Source organism: Phyllostomus hastatus, unplaced genomic scaffold (assembly GCF_019186645.2).
Source record: "Phyllostomus hastatus isolate PE091 unplaced genomic scaffold, TTU_PhHast_1.1 phas_contig_38, whole genome shotgun sequence".
NCBI lineage: Eukaryota > Metazoa > Chordata > Mammalia > Chiroptera > Phyllostomidae > Phyllostomus > Phyllostomus hastatus.
The window spans coordinates 16476533-16490338 of NW_025333869.1; positions in this window are offsets into that span (position 1 = coordinate 16476533).

Consider the following 13806-nt stretch of genomic DNA (forward strand, 5'->3'; position numbering starts at 1 on the left):
TTCTCACCCCAGATGTGCTGAATCCAACACACTGGGGTGTACTTCAGTAGCCTCTGCTCTACCAAGTACATGAGGTTTGATGTTGGACAAAGCATGGGAAGCAAGCTGCCCAGTGAACCTTCTAAGACCCCACTCAAGGTCTCTCAGCCCAGGCCTTAAAACCCTGTAATACATCCCAGAGTTCCTTATTTGGAACTCTATGACTTTTGTGAGGTGGCCTTTTCCTTTCCTGCAGTAGGTCTCATAATCTTAGCTTTGCCCACACAGACATTTTCCTGGTGGTCTCAGGAGAATCCAAAGTCAACACTGTGGATTGATAGGTGAAACCAATCTGTGTCAGCCACACAGGATTAGGGTCAGGGATTAGGTATCTCAATCATTTTCATCTCCATCCACCTTATACTCTGTCAGTGCTTCCCAATGGCCAATTCAGAGATAAAGAGCAAGGGAAATGTCAAGTTTTCCACAAAAGTCAGTCTCACAGCCCCCCACAATGAGGTAGATATTGGTAGAAAGTGAATACGGAACAAAAAAAATCTAAAATATTGATGAATTTCTCCTCAATATCCACAAAATTCTTATGTCCAGAATAAAAATGTGTGTTATTCAAATAGGGAACACAAAAGGAGCAATCAGTTACTACATTGTAAATGGTGAATTATCCATTTTGTCATACTGCTACTTGGAACCTAAAATATTATAGTCACTTCTAGTGTTCATATAAGATATTTGGGATAAAATGATGAAAGAAGAACTGCCAACGTGTAGCTTCTACTGTTTTTACTTATGTGTTTAGTCATTAGTCCTAAGCTGATAACTGTAGCTTCTTTTTTCAAGGTGATCGCAGAATCCTCTTACATTTCCCAGCATTCTGGCTGAATTGTATTTTTAACCAAAACTTTGTATCTGCAGCATATCAGTCTTTTCTTGACCTGTATTTGTTGGATTGTTGAGGTTTAACTATTGATCAAGACTACTGGGCAAGAGAATATTAGAAGCGTGCAGTAAATCCCCTGAGCTCCATGCTGAATCATCCTTGCACTCATTGATTTCCTCTGGAAATCAGGGCTAATTATCCTGGCTCCTAGAGCAATCTCCCCTTCATGCTTGTTAAATGACCAACACAAAAAACCCTAAATGTTCATGGAGAACTTTCAACCTCCAATTATAGCCATAAGTCTGATTTTTAGTGGAAGCATTCTTCTCCTGGACACTTGAGGACTCTGAATCTATTGATCCCAAGGTTGATTGTATAAGAACTAAAAATTATTTCAACAGGTTATTTAGTATAATGATTACTTCCATTTTGTTAGTGAACTGTGAGTCCTGACTACAAGGAAATTGATTGGATGCTATTTTAAGGTATATGCTTCATTCGCTGGAAAAGTCCCTCCAACATTGCAGGATTTTACTTCCCAACTAGAGCTATAATGAAGCTATATTACTCCAGCTGTTTCTTTGTAATGAAGCACATGGTAACACTAGTGAATTCCCTGTGTATGAGCTCATCCTTACATGTTAAAGAGGTAGAATGCCTTACCACATTCATGGATAAGGCATTCTGTAAATCCATGCTAGGAGTACTGTAAGACATTCTGGAAATCAATGAGGGAGGGCACATTCATACCCGAAATATATCTGTCCCTGTGAGCAAACACCACTGGTATCCTCCTGAAAAAAAGGACTTTAATGTCATCAACCTACCACCTGCTTTTGCTTTTCCCAGGAAATGTTCTCACATGGGAGCTGGTGAGAGGATGCTCAGTGTTGACCTTTACTGTCATGGATTGGGCAGTAAGTGGGTTTTATAGTCAAATCAGTCTTTATGAAGGGAAATCTTATTTATAGAACCCATGCCCAGCTACTTCATGGTTACCTTGGACATATTCTCATTAAACAAGCATGCAGTTGCTGGGGGAAATCCTTTTTATATCCAAACGGTAGGTAATATTGTCTGTTTGGACAATATTGTCTGTTTGGACATAATTCTCCATATTTCTACATATCAGGATTGTCTTTTCAAGTATGTTTGTGTACAAACATACTTGGAAGCTAGAGATAGTGTTTTTCTATGGTCAGAGGGCAGGTTTGTTTCCTGGTCAGGTTAATTAAGGTAAGGTATTCCCTTGGGGTAAAAATTAGGCAAGTTTGCTACAAATGCCCTTAAAATATTAAGAATTCTCTGAGCACATTGTACTTCAGCTGTGACATAGACCTACCATGTGTATGGTATCCATCTGTGCCCAATTCTGCATCACCCCAATGAAAACTGGGAGGATCAAGGGGAACCAAGGCAAACATGAAGCACATTCTATGTGTTGTAACACGACTGACAAACTGTCTGAGTCCATTTGAGCTTATTGTCTCCTTACAGGTCAGGCCTATGGGTGTGTGGCAGCTCCAGCAGTTGCATCTACTTTGATCTGTTTGCCAATTGACTTTGTCCACCGTATTATTGACTATCTTATCCACAGGGGTGCCTTTTTGTGAGATTCTACAAAACAATATTTTATGCTATCTATGGTGCTTGTTGCTTTTAATTTGAAAATTATTGTGAGGTATATTAAATTAGAATATCTTTCCCTGATATTGATGAGAGTAACAAGATCTCAGACTAGTTGAGGTAAAGGGTTGTGCTTAACCATAAAAAAAATATAGAGCTGCAATTATCTCAACATACCAAAGGGTCAGAGAGGCAATTAGTCTTTTGACTATAGAGATCCATGTGGTTTATAATTGTGTTAAATTTGGCTAAGTTTTATAAATTTGACCAAGATAATATTTTTCCTCCAAGTTTTATAATATGCTAAAATTTAAGGGAGCACTCACTCACTTTCAATGTAATTTAAGTGCAAAGTTGCTGCCTGAGAATAAGTGCCTCCTTAAATTTTGTAACATAGGTACTGGAATTGTATGACTCATTCTAACCCTGCACATGACTCAATTTGCAGCAGAGATTCAGCTTCATCTATTAAGTCAAATATCCCATTTCATATCTCAGAGTCCCCATCTTTCCCTACCACCTCTCTTACCTTAGAAGAAGATCCTTGACAAAGTTATGCACTCAACAAGCAACTCTACAAACCTGATGATCAAATTCAGAGCAGATGGATATATTTTCCATTTATTACAAGAAATAAAAGACTCCTTTAAAACTTCCCAAAATCAGTTTCTACTTTTGTTCTAGGTGTAAAAGTCACAGCCATCTACTTCCCCTTCTATGGAACTGCATATTTTTATAAAAAGACTGTAGTCATTACAGTGTGTAAGTGCCACATTTTCTTGATTTTCTCAAAGACTTGCACATCATATTAACATTATAATTTGTATAATCATGGTATGCCACCACATGGCAAAAATTACTATTCTGGCATCCCATGTTGTTCTCACCCTATATTAGTTTCTTTTTTTTAATTTGTTGACATTCTTATTCTTTTTTTAAAGATTTTATTTATTTTTTATTTTTAGAAAGGGAAGGGAGGGAGAAAGGGAGAGAAACATCAATGTGCGGTTGCTGGGGGTCATGACCTGCAACTCAGGCATGTACCCTGACTGGGAATCAAACCTGCAACACTTTGGTTCGCAGCCCGTGCTCAATCCACTGAACTATGGCCAGCCAGGGCTTATTAGTTTCTTAAGGCTGCAATAAAAGAGTACCACAAACTCTATGGCTTAAAAACAACAGAAATTTATTCTTTCACACTTCTGGAAGCTGTAATTCTGGACTCAAGGTGTCAGCAGGGCCATGCTTTCTCTGGGATCCTGAGTAAGATCCTTCTTTGCCTCTTGAGGCTTCTGGTGGTGCACATTAATTTTTGGCATTCCTTGGCTTGAAGCTGCACCACTCAATCTCTCCCTGTCACAGCACTTCCCCTGCATGTCTCTGTTTTTAGATGGCACATTCCTCTTTTTATAAGGACACAGGTCACATTGGTTTAGAAACCACACTAATTACCTCTTCTTAATTTGATTGAACATGCACAGACCTTATTTTCTGAGAAGGTGACATTCACAGGCACCATGGATTAAGCTTTCAATTACCTTTTAGGGTACACAGTTTAATCAATAACACTTTCCAACAAAGAGATTAACTGCATGTTCTTCAAATATGTGAGCAACTTGGTAGGGAATATTTTTTACTCTGTAATTTGCATAAAGAGACTATTTACAAAGGTGTGAGAGCATTAGGGTAACCAAAACCTACAGCTAGCAATAGCTTGCGTTTGTTACCAGTTCCAGAACTGCATGGGCAAGAGCAGGAAGAGCCATATGGAATCAGTACTCTGAGAGTAGCTTTAGTTTTGACACAGAGATACAGCTAGCCCGAGTCATCCCCTCAGAATGGGAGATGGTGGAATAAACACCTGGTCCACTTACCTTCTATCTCCTGCCACTGACTCCTTATGGTCAAAGCCAACTGTCAGGTACTGAGGACATGGTACATAGAGGAAAAGGAGGCTCAGTTAATTTGGAGGGACAAAGAGAAAATACCCAACACAGCCCATGGAATCACAGTTCACAAAATAAAGAAAATAAAAACAGGTTATAATTTTAAATTTAAAAATCTTTAAATTATAATTCAATTGTTAGCTTATAGACTGGTGAGCAACATTAATTGAGAATACAAATCTTTGAAAATCTTTTTTAAAAGCAGATAATTGGTAATTCTACTCAACATTTAAAGACAAATCTGTTTGATTCTGTGATTTTGTCTGTAGAAATTTTTTCTACAGCCCAGGCTGGTGTGGCTCAATGGGTTGAGCACTGGCCTGTGAACCAACGAATAGCTCCTTGGATTCCCAGTCAGGGCACATGCCTGGGTTTCAGGCCAGGTCCTCAGTAGGGGGCGCTCAAGAGGCAACCACATGTTGATGTTTTTCTCCCTCTTTCTTCCTCCCTTCCCCTCTTTAAAAATAAATAAATAAGTCTTTAAAATAAAAGAACTTTGTCCTGCTACATATCTATTGGATGTAGTATAAACATTATATAATGATATTCATGGAAGCATTGTTTATAATATATCAAGCCTCACCACTACATAAACATTTACTAAAACAGTTTAGATGAAAATTAGCATGCTAATTTAATATAACTTTAAGAATACACGAAAATAAACTACAACATTTCATTTATATGTTAACACATATGCATGAACCTCTCTAACCTGAAATAGTAGTAATAACTCAACAACAATAATAAGGATGGGATAAAGACAAACAATGACTTTTATTTCAGAAGAAATAGAGGACCAAATGTTTAATTACTCTTCTGCATGGATAAAATGTATTCATTAACAATTTATTGAATGCTCCAAGCATGTTGATTGAACCATACATCTAAATTATCATATACCTATTTTTTAAGTTAGATGTAGGTCCATTTTTGAGTTCAACAAATGTAGTTGAGTTCACTACATTTCCTTTTTTGTTTCTTTTGATTTTATCTATTCATTGGTCTATGAAAACATATTGCAAATATTTTCTCTCCACCTACTTTTGCCCATTCACTTTCTTAACAGTATATTTTGATGAACCAGGCTTTTTAATTTAAGTGAAGTCAAATTGATTCATGTCTTTTTGTTTTATTTTATGCTTAGTGATTTTTTGTGTGTCTTATGTGTGAAGCTTTTGACAATCAAAAGTCTTAAAGAAATTTCCTATGCTGTCTTTCAGAAATTTTAGTTTATATTTTTAAAAATTTTTATTGCATTTTTCCTATTACTATTCAGTCCCTTTACACTCCCCTACCTCCTGCAATCACCACACAATTGTCCAGGTCCATTAGTCCTTTTTCCTTTTTTCTCAATTTCTCCACCCCTTCTCCTCCTTAGCTGCCCTCCTACTTTCTATTAGTCTGTCTCTGTTTTGCTTGTTAGTTCAGTTTGTTCATTCTGTGATCCATCACTAGTTTTTGTCTATGGTATAAGGGAGGAATCAAAGTTTATTTATACCACTGTGTTAAGTGTCATTTGTGATAAACTTTCTTTCTCCTCATTGAATTGCCTTAGTGAGCTTTATGGAATAAAAACTGTATTTCTCAGCATTACTTGCCATTAGCAATGATTGATGGGATTAAAAAATCTAAGAATAGTCCTTTATTCTTTACCCCTCCTTGCTACTGAAATGTAGCCCTCTTCTTGTAAGCAAGAAGGTGGCATCATGGCAAATGAGATAGAAGTCACATGTTACCATTATTATTTCTCCAAGATAGGTGGAGTTCCCCTCCTGATAAAGAGCTCACACCCAACCAGCTGTAACTACATTTCACAGGATCTTGATACATTGGAGAAAATTACATTTTTTGTCAAAAAATACACAAATAGATAAAATTAAAACAAAACTAAACAACATTTTAATTTCCTCTAAATTTCCTAGTTGTTTTCATGTAAGTGAATGTCTTTTGTATTCTTCTTATCTAAGTAGGGGCTGAAAGCCATTAGTTAATTTTAAATTTTCAATAATTTGTTTTCACTTGTAAAATTATTTTTCTTGAAATTAGCTATTTTTGATAGTCTATAGTTGTTTTTTTCTATTTTATGATTCCATCTTCTATATATTAAACATCTAATATATAACTATGTATCACTATCTGATGAATATAATATCTTATTTTCTTGGGGAATCTAAAACTTTCCCCCCCACAACTAGCTATTGGTAATGGTGCATTCTTTGCTTGTGTGTTTTGTCATTTTTCACTGTGAACTAATGTTTAATCTTAATATGTAGAAATAACTCAGATTTTCATTGAGAAATTATTATTTTGAGAGGATTTTAATTTGCTTATATCAGAAACCAGATAATAAAAATTAATTAGCATTCTTACTGGTCTCTTAAATTTCCAGAGATAACTGCAAGTCTCACAGTCACTGGACTTGCACTGGAGAAATTTCTCTTATGATTATTCAACTTTCTTATGAGGTCAATGGCTTTAACTTTAGAAAACTTCTTCCCTTCTTGCCTAGTGATACTTTATATTTTATAAAAATTTAATTACTTTTTGACTAAAATGTTTTTAAAACAAATTTCTTACTTCATCAAACAGACAAGAAATGGTATATGAGAAAATAACTCAAAATAAAATATTCAAATCCAACAGCTTAAGCAGGATAAAGACATTTTCAACAGATAAAGTATGTATATATATATATATAAAATTAAAGTATATATATATAATATATATATAATTACTCAATACATGTACAGTAAAACAAGGAATTTAACAAAAAATTATATCCAGGAAAGGGTGCATTTATCTTTATAGTTAAGGAATGGTCTGTAAACAGAAATAACTGTTCTCAGAGAACAGGTTTAGAGAACAGGCTGTCCACATGGATCTGAGAAGACAGAATGGAAAGGAGTACTTTATTCATCAATAAGGGGAATTATTGGGACATACAGAAGAAACCTTGGGAGAATTTTAAGGCATAAGAAGTATAGGTATTGAGGCCCTCGGTGAATGATAAAAGAGGATTACAAACTCATAATTGAATTTAGGAATATTCTCTTTTTTTATTTACTTGTATCTCATTTATTTCCATGTATATTCTATGAAGTAACTAATTTCTGATTTCTGCATAGTACTTATAAAAATTTAGTTATCAAATGTTAACAGAAATTAAATTTTCACAGACATTTATGCTTATTTTTTAGCATTTTATTGTTGTTCAAGTACACTTTTCTGCCTTTTCCCTCACACCTCCCCACCACCCCAGGTCTCCTACCTCCCTCCCCTGTTTCCACCCCTGCCATGTTATTGTCCATATGTCTTTTATAATTGTTCTTGTAAAACCTTTACCCTTTTCCCATATAATCCCCTCCCTTCTCCCCTCTGGTCACTGTCAGCCTGTTCCCAATTTCAATGTCTTCAGTTATATTTTACTTGCTTGCTCATTTTGTTGATTAGGTTCCTGTTAAAGGTGAGATCATATGGTATTTGTCTTTCACTGCCTGGCTTATTTAGCTTAGCATAATACTCTCCAGTTCCACCCATGCTATTGCAAAGAGTAGGAGCTCCGTCTGCCTTTCTGCTGTATAGAATTCCATTGTGTAAATGTACCATAGTTTTTTGATCCATTCATTTACTCATGGGCACTTAGTTTGCTTCCAGCACTTGGTTATTGTAAATTGTGCTGCTGTGAACATAGGGGTACATAGATTCTTTTGGATTGGTGTTTCAGGGTTCTTAGGATATAATCCCAGCAATTCCATTGCTGGGTCAAAAGGCAGTTCCATTGTAGTATCTGAAGAAAATTTCATACTGTTCTCTACAGTGATTGCACTAGTCTGCAATCCCACCAACAGTGCACTAGGGTTCCCTTTTCTCCACAACCTTTCCAACACTTCTTGTTTGTTGCTTTGATTGTGATGGTCATTCTGACTGGTGTGAAGTGGTATCTCACTGTGGTTTTAATTTGCATCTCTCTGATGGCTAGCAATACTGAGCATATTTTCATATGATTCTGGACACTCTGAATGTCCTCCTTGGAGAAGTGTCTGTTCAAGTCCTTTACCCATTTCTTAATTGGGTTGCATGTCTTCTTAGAGTGGAGTCATGTGAGTTCTTTGTATATTTTGGAAATCAAACCCTTGTCTGAGGTATCATTGGCAAATATGTTTTCCCATACAATTGGTTCTCTTTTTATTTTAATGCTGTTTTCTTTAGTTGTGCATAAACTTTTTGTTTTGATGAGATCCCATTTGTTTATTCTTTCTGTTATGTCTCTTGCTCTAGGGGACATACTAGTGAAAATATTGTTGTGTGGAATATGAGATTTTCCTGCCTATGTTCTCTTCTAGGACTTTAATGATGTCACAACTTTTATTTAAATCTTTTATCCACCTTAAATTTATTTTTTTGTACTCAACTTTTATTATTTTGCATGTAGCTGCGCAGTTCTCCCAACACCATTTGTTGAAGAGGCTATTTTTGCTCCATTTCATTTGTTTGCCCCCTTTGTCTAATATTAATGGACTGTAGAGACTTGGGCTTATTTTGGAGCTCTCTGTTCTGTTCCATTGGTGCATGTGTCTATTTTTATGCCAGTTCCAGACTGTTTTTTATTACAGTGGCCTTGTAATATGGTTTGGTACCAGGTATTGTGATCCCTGCTACTTTGCACTCTCTCAAAAGTGCTGCAGCTATTCGGGGTCATTTATGGTTCCATATAATTTTTAAAAAATTTTTATTTTTAATTGTTGTTCAAGTACAGTTTTCTGCCTTTTACACCCATTCCAGCTCACCCCCCAGCCCTCCCCAGCTCCTTCCCATCTCCACCCTCCCTTGTTATTGTCCATGTGTCCTTTACACATGTTCCTGTAAACCCTCCCCTTTATCCACTGAAATTCTCTCCCCTCTCCTTTCTGGTCACAGTCAGCCTATTGTCAATTTCAGTGTCTTTAGTTATATTTTGTTTGTTTGTTTGTTGTGTTGATTATATTCCTGTTAAACGTGAGATCATATGGTATTTGTTATTCACTGCCTGGCTAATTTTGCTTAGTATAATGCTTTCCAGTTCCATCCATGCTATTGCAAAGGGTAGGAGCTCCTTCTTTCTTTCTGTTGCATAGAATTCCATTGTGTAAATGTACCATAACTTTTTTATCCATTCATTTACTGATGGGCACCTAGGGTGCTTCCAACACTTGGCTATTGTAAATGTGCTGCTATGAACATAGGGGTGCATAGGTTCTTTTGGATTGCTGTTTAAGTGCTCTTAGGATATAATCCCAGCATGGAATTGCTGGGTCAAAAGGCAGATCCATTTTTAGTTTTCTGGAAAATTCTATACTGTTTTCCATATTAGTTGTACCAGTCTTAATTCCCAACAACAGTACATTAGGGTTCCCTTTTCTCCACAACCTCTCCAACACTTGTTGTTTATTGCTTTGATTGTGATGGCCATTCTGACTGGAGTAAAGTGGTATCTCATTGTGGTTTTAGTTTGCATCTCTCTGATAGCTAGAGATACTGAGCATCTTTTCATCTGTCTCTGGGTCCATACAAATTTTTGACGTGTTCCATATCTGTGAAATATGCAATTGGTACTTTAATAGGTATTGCATTGAATCTGTAAATTGCTTTGGGTAGTATGGGCATTTTGATTATGTTAATTCTTTCAATTCATTAACGCAGTATATGGTTCCATTTGTTTGTGTTTTCTTTCTTCAGTGGTGTGTAGTTTTCTGCATGCAGATCTTTTACCTCCTTGGTTAGGTTTACCCCTGCGTATTTTTTTTTTTTGCTGTATTGAATGGGATTTTTTTCTTGATTTCTGCCTCTGATGTTTCATTGTTGGTATACAGAAATGCCTTTGATTTCTGGATATTGACTTTGTATCCCACCGTTTTGTCAAATTCATTTATTAGGTCGAGTAGTTTTTTGACAGAGTCTATAGGATTTTCCATGTATACTATCATGTCATCTTCAAGCAATGAGTTTAGTTTCCTCCTTTCTGATTTGGATGACTTTTATTTCATTTTCTTGTCTGATTGATGTGGCTGAACCTTCCAATACTATATTGAATAGTTGTGGTGAAAGTGGACAACCTTGTCTTGTTCCTGATCTTAGTGGGACAATTTTAGTTTTTGTCCATTGAATATGATGTTGGCTGTAGGTGTCTCATATATGGCCTTTATTATGTTGAGAAATGCTCCCTCTATTGCCACTTTGCAGAGCGTTTTTATCATCAATGGGTGCTGTGCCTTATCAAATGCCTTTTCTGCATCTATTGATATGATCATGTAATTTTATCTTTTATTTTTTTAATGTGATATATTACATTTACTGATTTGCAAATATTGAACCATCCTAGCATCCCTGCATGGTCATGGTGTATGATCTTTTTAACGTATTGCTGGATGTGGCCTGCCAATATTTTGTTGACAATTTTAATGTCTAGGTTCATCAGCAATATTGGCCTGAAGTTTTCTCTCTTTGTTGAGTCTTTATCTGGTTTTGGGAAAGGATGATGCTGGCTTCATAAAAACAGTTTGGGAGTCTTCCATCATTCTGGACTTTTTGGAATAGTCTGTGAAGTATAGGGGTTAGCTCTCTCCTCAATGCTTTGTAGAATTCTCCTGTGAAACCATCTGGTCCAGGACTTTTGTGTTTCGAGAGTTTTTGGAATAGCTCTTCAATTTCATCAGCTGTTATTGGTCTGTTCAGGCTTTCTGCTTCTTCTTCCTTGAGTTTTGGAAAATTATATTTTTCTAGAAATTTGTCCATTTCACCAGTTTTTCAAATTTCTTCACATACAGTTCTCTGTAGTAATTTCTTACAATGCCTTGTATTTCTGTCTTGTCAATTGTAATCTCTCCTCTTTCATTTCTGATTGTGTTTATTTGGGTCCTCTCTCTTTTATTCTTGATGATCCTGCTTAAAGGTTTTCAATTTTGTTTACCTTTTCAAAGAACCAGCTCCTCGATTCATTAGTTCTTAGAATTGTGATTTTAGTCTCTATGTCATTTAATTCTGCTCTGATCTTGTTTACTTCCTTCCTTATAGTTTTTCTGGGCTTTCTTTGTTGTTGTTCCTTGAGTTCTTGTAGGCATAGGGTTAGGTTATTTATTTGAAATGTTTCTATCTTTTTTTAGGTAGGTTTGTATTGCTATTAACTTTCCTCTTAGTACTGCCTTCACTGTGTCCCATAAGTTTTGGGTTATTGTGAGTTCATTTTTGTTTGTTTCCAGAAACTTTTTGATTTCTTCCCTAATTTCATTCTTGACCCATTCATTGTTTGATAGCATGCTATTCAATCTCCATTAGTTGGAGTGTTTAGGGTTTTCCCCTTGGAATTGGTTTCTAGTTTTAGTCTCTTGTGGTTGGAGAAAATAGTTAGTATGATTTCAATTTTCTTGAATTTGTTGAGGCTTGTTTTGTGTCCTATAATGTGGTCTATCTTTGAAAATGTTCCATGTGCATTTGAAAAGAATATGTATTTGGCTAATTTGGGATGAAAGGCTCTATATATATCAGTTAAGTCCATTTCATCTAAGGCATTGTTCAATGCCACAATATCTTTGTTGATATGTTGTTTGAAAGATCTGTCCATTTTTGACAGTGGGGTGTTAAAATCCCCTACTATAATTATGTTGCTGTCAATATCTTTCTTGAAATCCTCTACAATTTTCTTTATGTATTTGGGTGCTCCTATGTTGGGTGTATATATGTTTACAATATTTATGTCTTCTTGGTGGATCTTTCCCTGTAGTATTATGAAGTGACCTTCTGGGTCTCATTTTATGGCCTTTTTGGAAGTCTGTTTTGTCAGATATGAGTATTATTACCCAGTTTTTTTTTTCTGTCCATTTGCTTGGAATATTTGTTTCCAGCCCCTCACTTTCAGTCTGTGTAAGTCTTTTATTCTGAGGTTGGTTTCTTATAGGCAGCATATGTATGGGTCATACTTTCTTATCCATTCAGCTATTCTGTGTCTTTTGATTAGAGCATTTAATCCATTTAGGTTTAAGGCTTTTATTGATAGGTACTTTTTTGTTGCCATTTTTGTACCTGTGTTTCCCTCTCTCTCTCTCTTTCTTCCTTTCTTAAATCAGTCCATTTAGCATCTCTTGCAGAGCTGGTTTGGTGGAGGTGTATTCTTCTAGACTGCTTTTGTCTGGGAAGCTTCTTATTTGGCCTTCTATCTTGACTGAGAGCCTTGCTGGGTAAAGTAGTATTGGTTGCGACTCTGGCCTCATTACTTGAAAATTTCTTGCCAGTCTCTTCTGGCTTGGAGCGTTTACATTGAGAAGTCAGCTGCTAACCTTATTGGGGTTCCCTTGTATGTCACTTCCTGTTTTTCCCTTGCTGCTTTTAAGATTCTCTCATTGTCTTGGTATTTTGCCAGTTTAATTATGATATGTCTTGAAGCAGGCCTCTTTGGGTTCCTGTTTATTGGGACTCTCTGTGTTTCCTGGATTTGTGTGACTTTTCTTCTCATCAAATTAGGGAAGTTTTCCATCATTACTTTTTCAAATAGGTTTTCTATCCATTGCTCTTCTTCATCTCCTTCTGGTATCTCTATTATACAGGTATTGTTATGTTTGATATTGTCTTGCATTTCTCTTCATCCCTCTTCATTCTTTCTGAGCCTATTTTCCCTTTCTTGCTTTTTCTGTGTGTTTTTTCCTACTTTGTCTTATAGCTGGTGATCTGATCTTTCGCTTCATCAGTCCTGCTTTTGATTCCTTCTACTGTGTTCTTCAGTTCAGAAATTGTGTTCTTCATTTTGTCTTGGCCCTTTTGATAGTTTCTATTTCCTTTTTCTAGTGGATGTAGTTTGCAGTGAGTTCATTGCAATTTCTCTGTAGTTTATGGTAGCTCATTGTGAGCTCATTGAGATTCCTAATAACCATTGCTTAAAACTCAATATCTGATAGTTGAGTTGCCTCTATTTCATTTAGCGTTGTTTCTGAGGCTTCCTCCTTTCCTTTTATTTGGGGATTGTTTCTTTATCTTCCCATTGTTTGTGGGACTCTTCTTGTTAGCCTGAGCTTCTTAAAGTGATCTGTTCTGTCTGCCTGGGTTCATGGTGTAAACTTCTGTGGTAGAATACCTGTGAGATTCAGTGGTTCAGTCTCCTTGATCTCCAGAGCTCACTGGTCTTGGGCTGTCATTTAAGTTGGCTCTTTGTTTGTCTTTGGGTTTTGATTGTTGTTTGGTCTTTCTTTGGCAGGTCTTTTCCTCCAGCTGGTTAACTGAGGGTCACTCTGTCCACCTCCTGTTGTATTTTGTTGTGCTGGTGAGGGCAGGTTGTGTTGAAGCTGGTTCTTCTGTGTGTACAAGGTTTTGAGGATTCTCTTTTGCTGT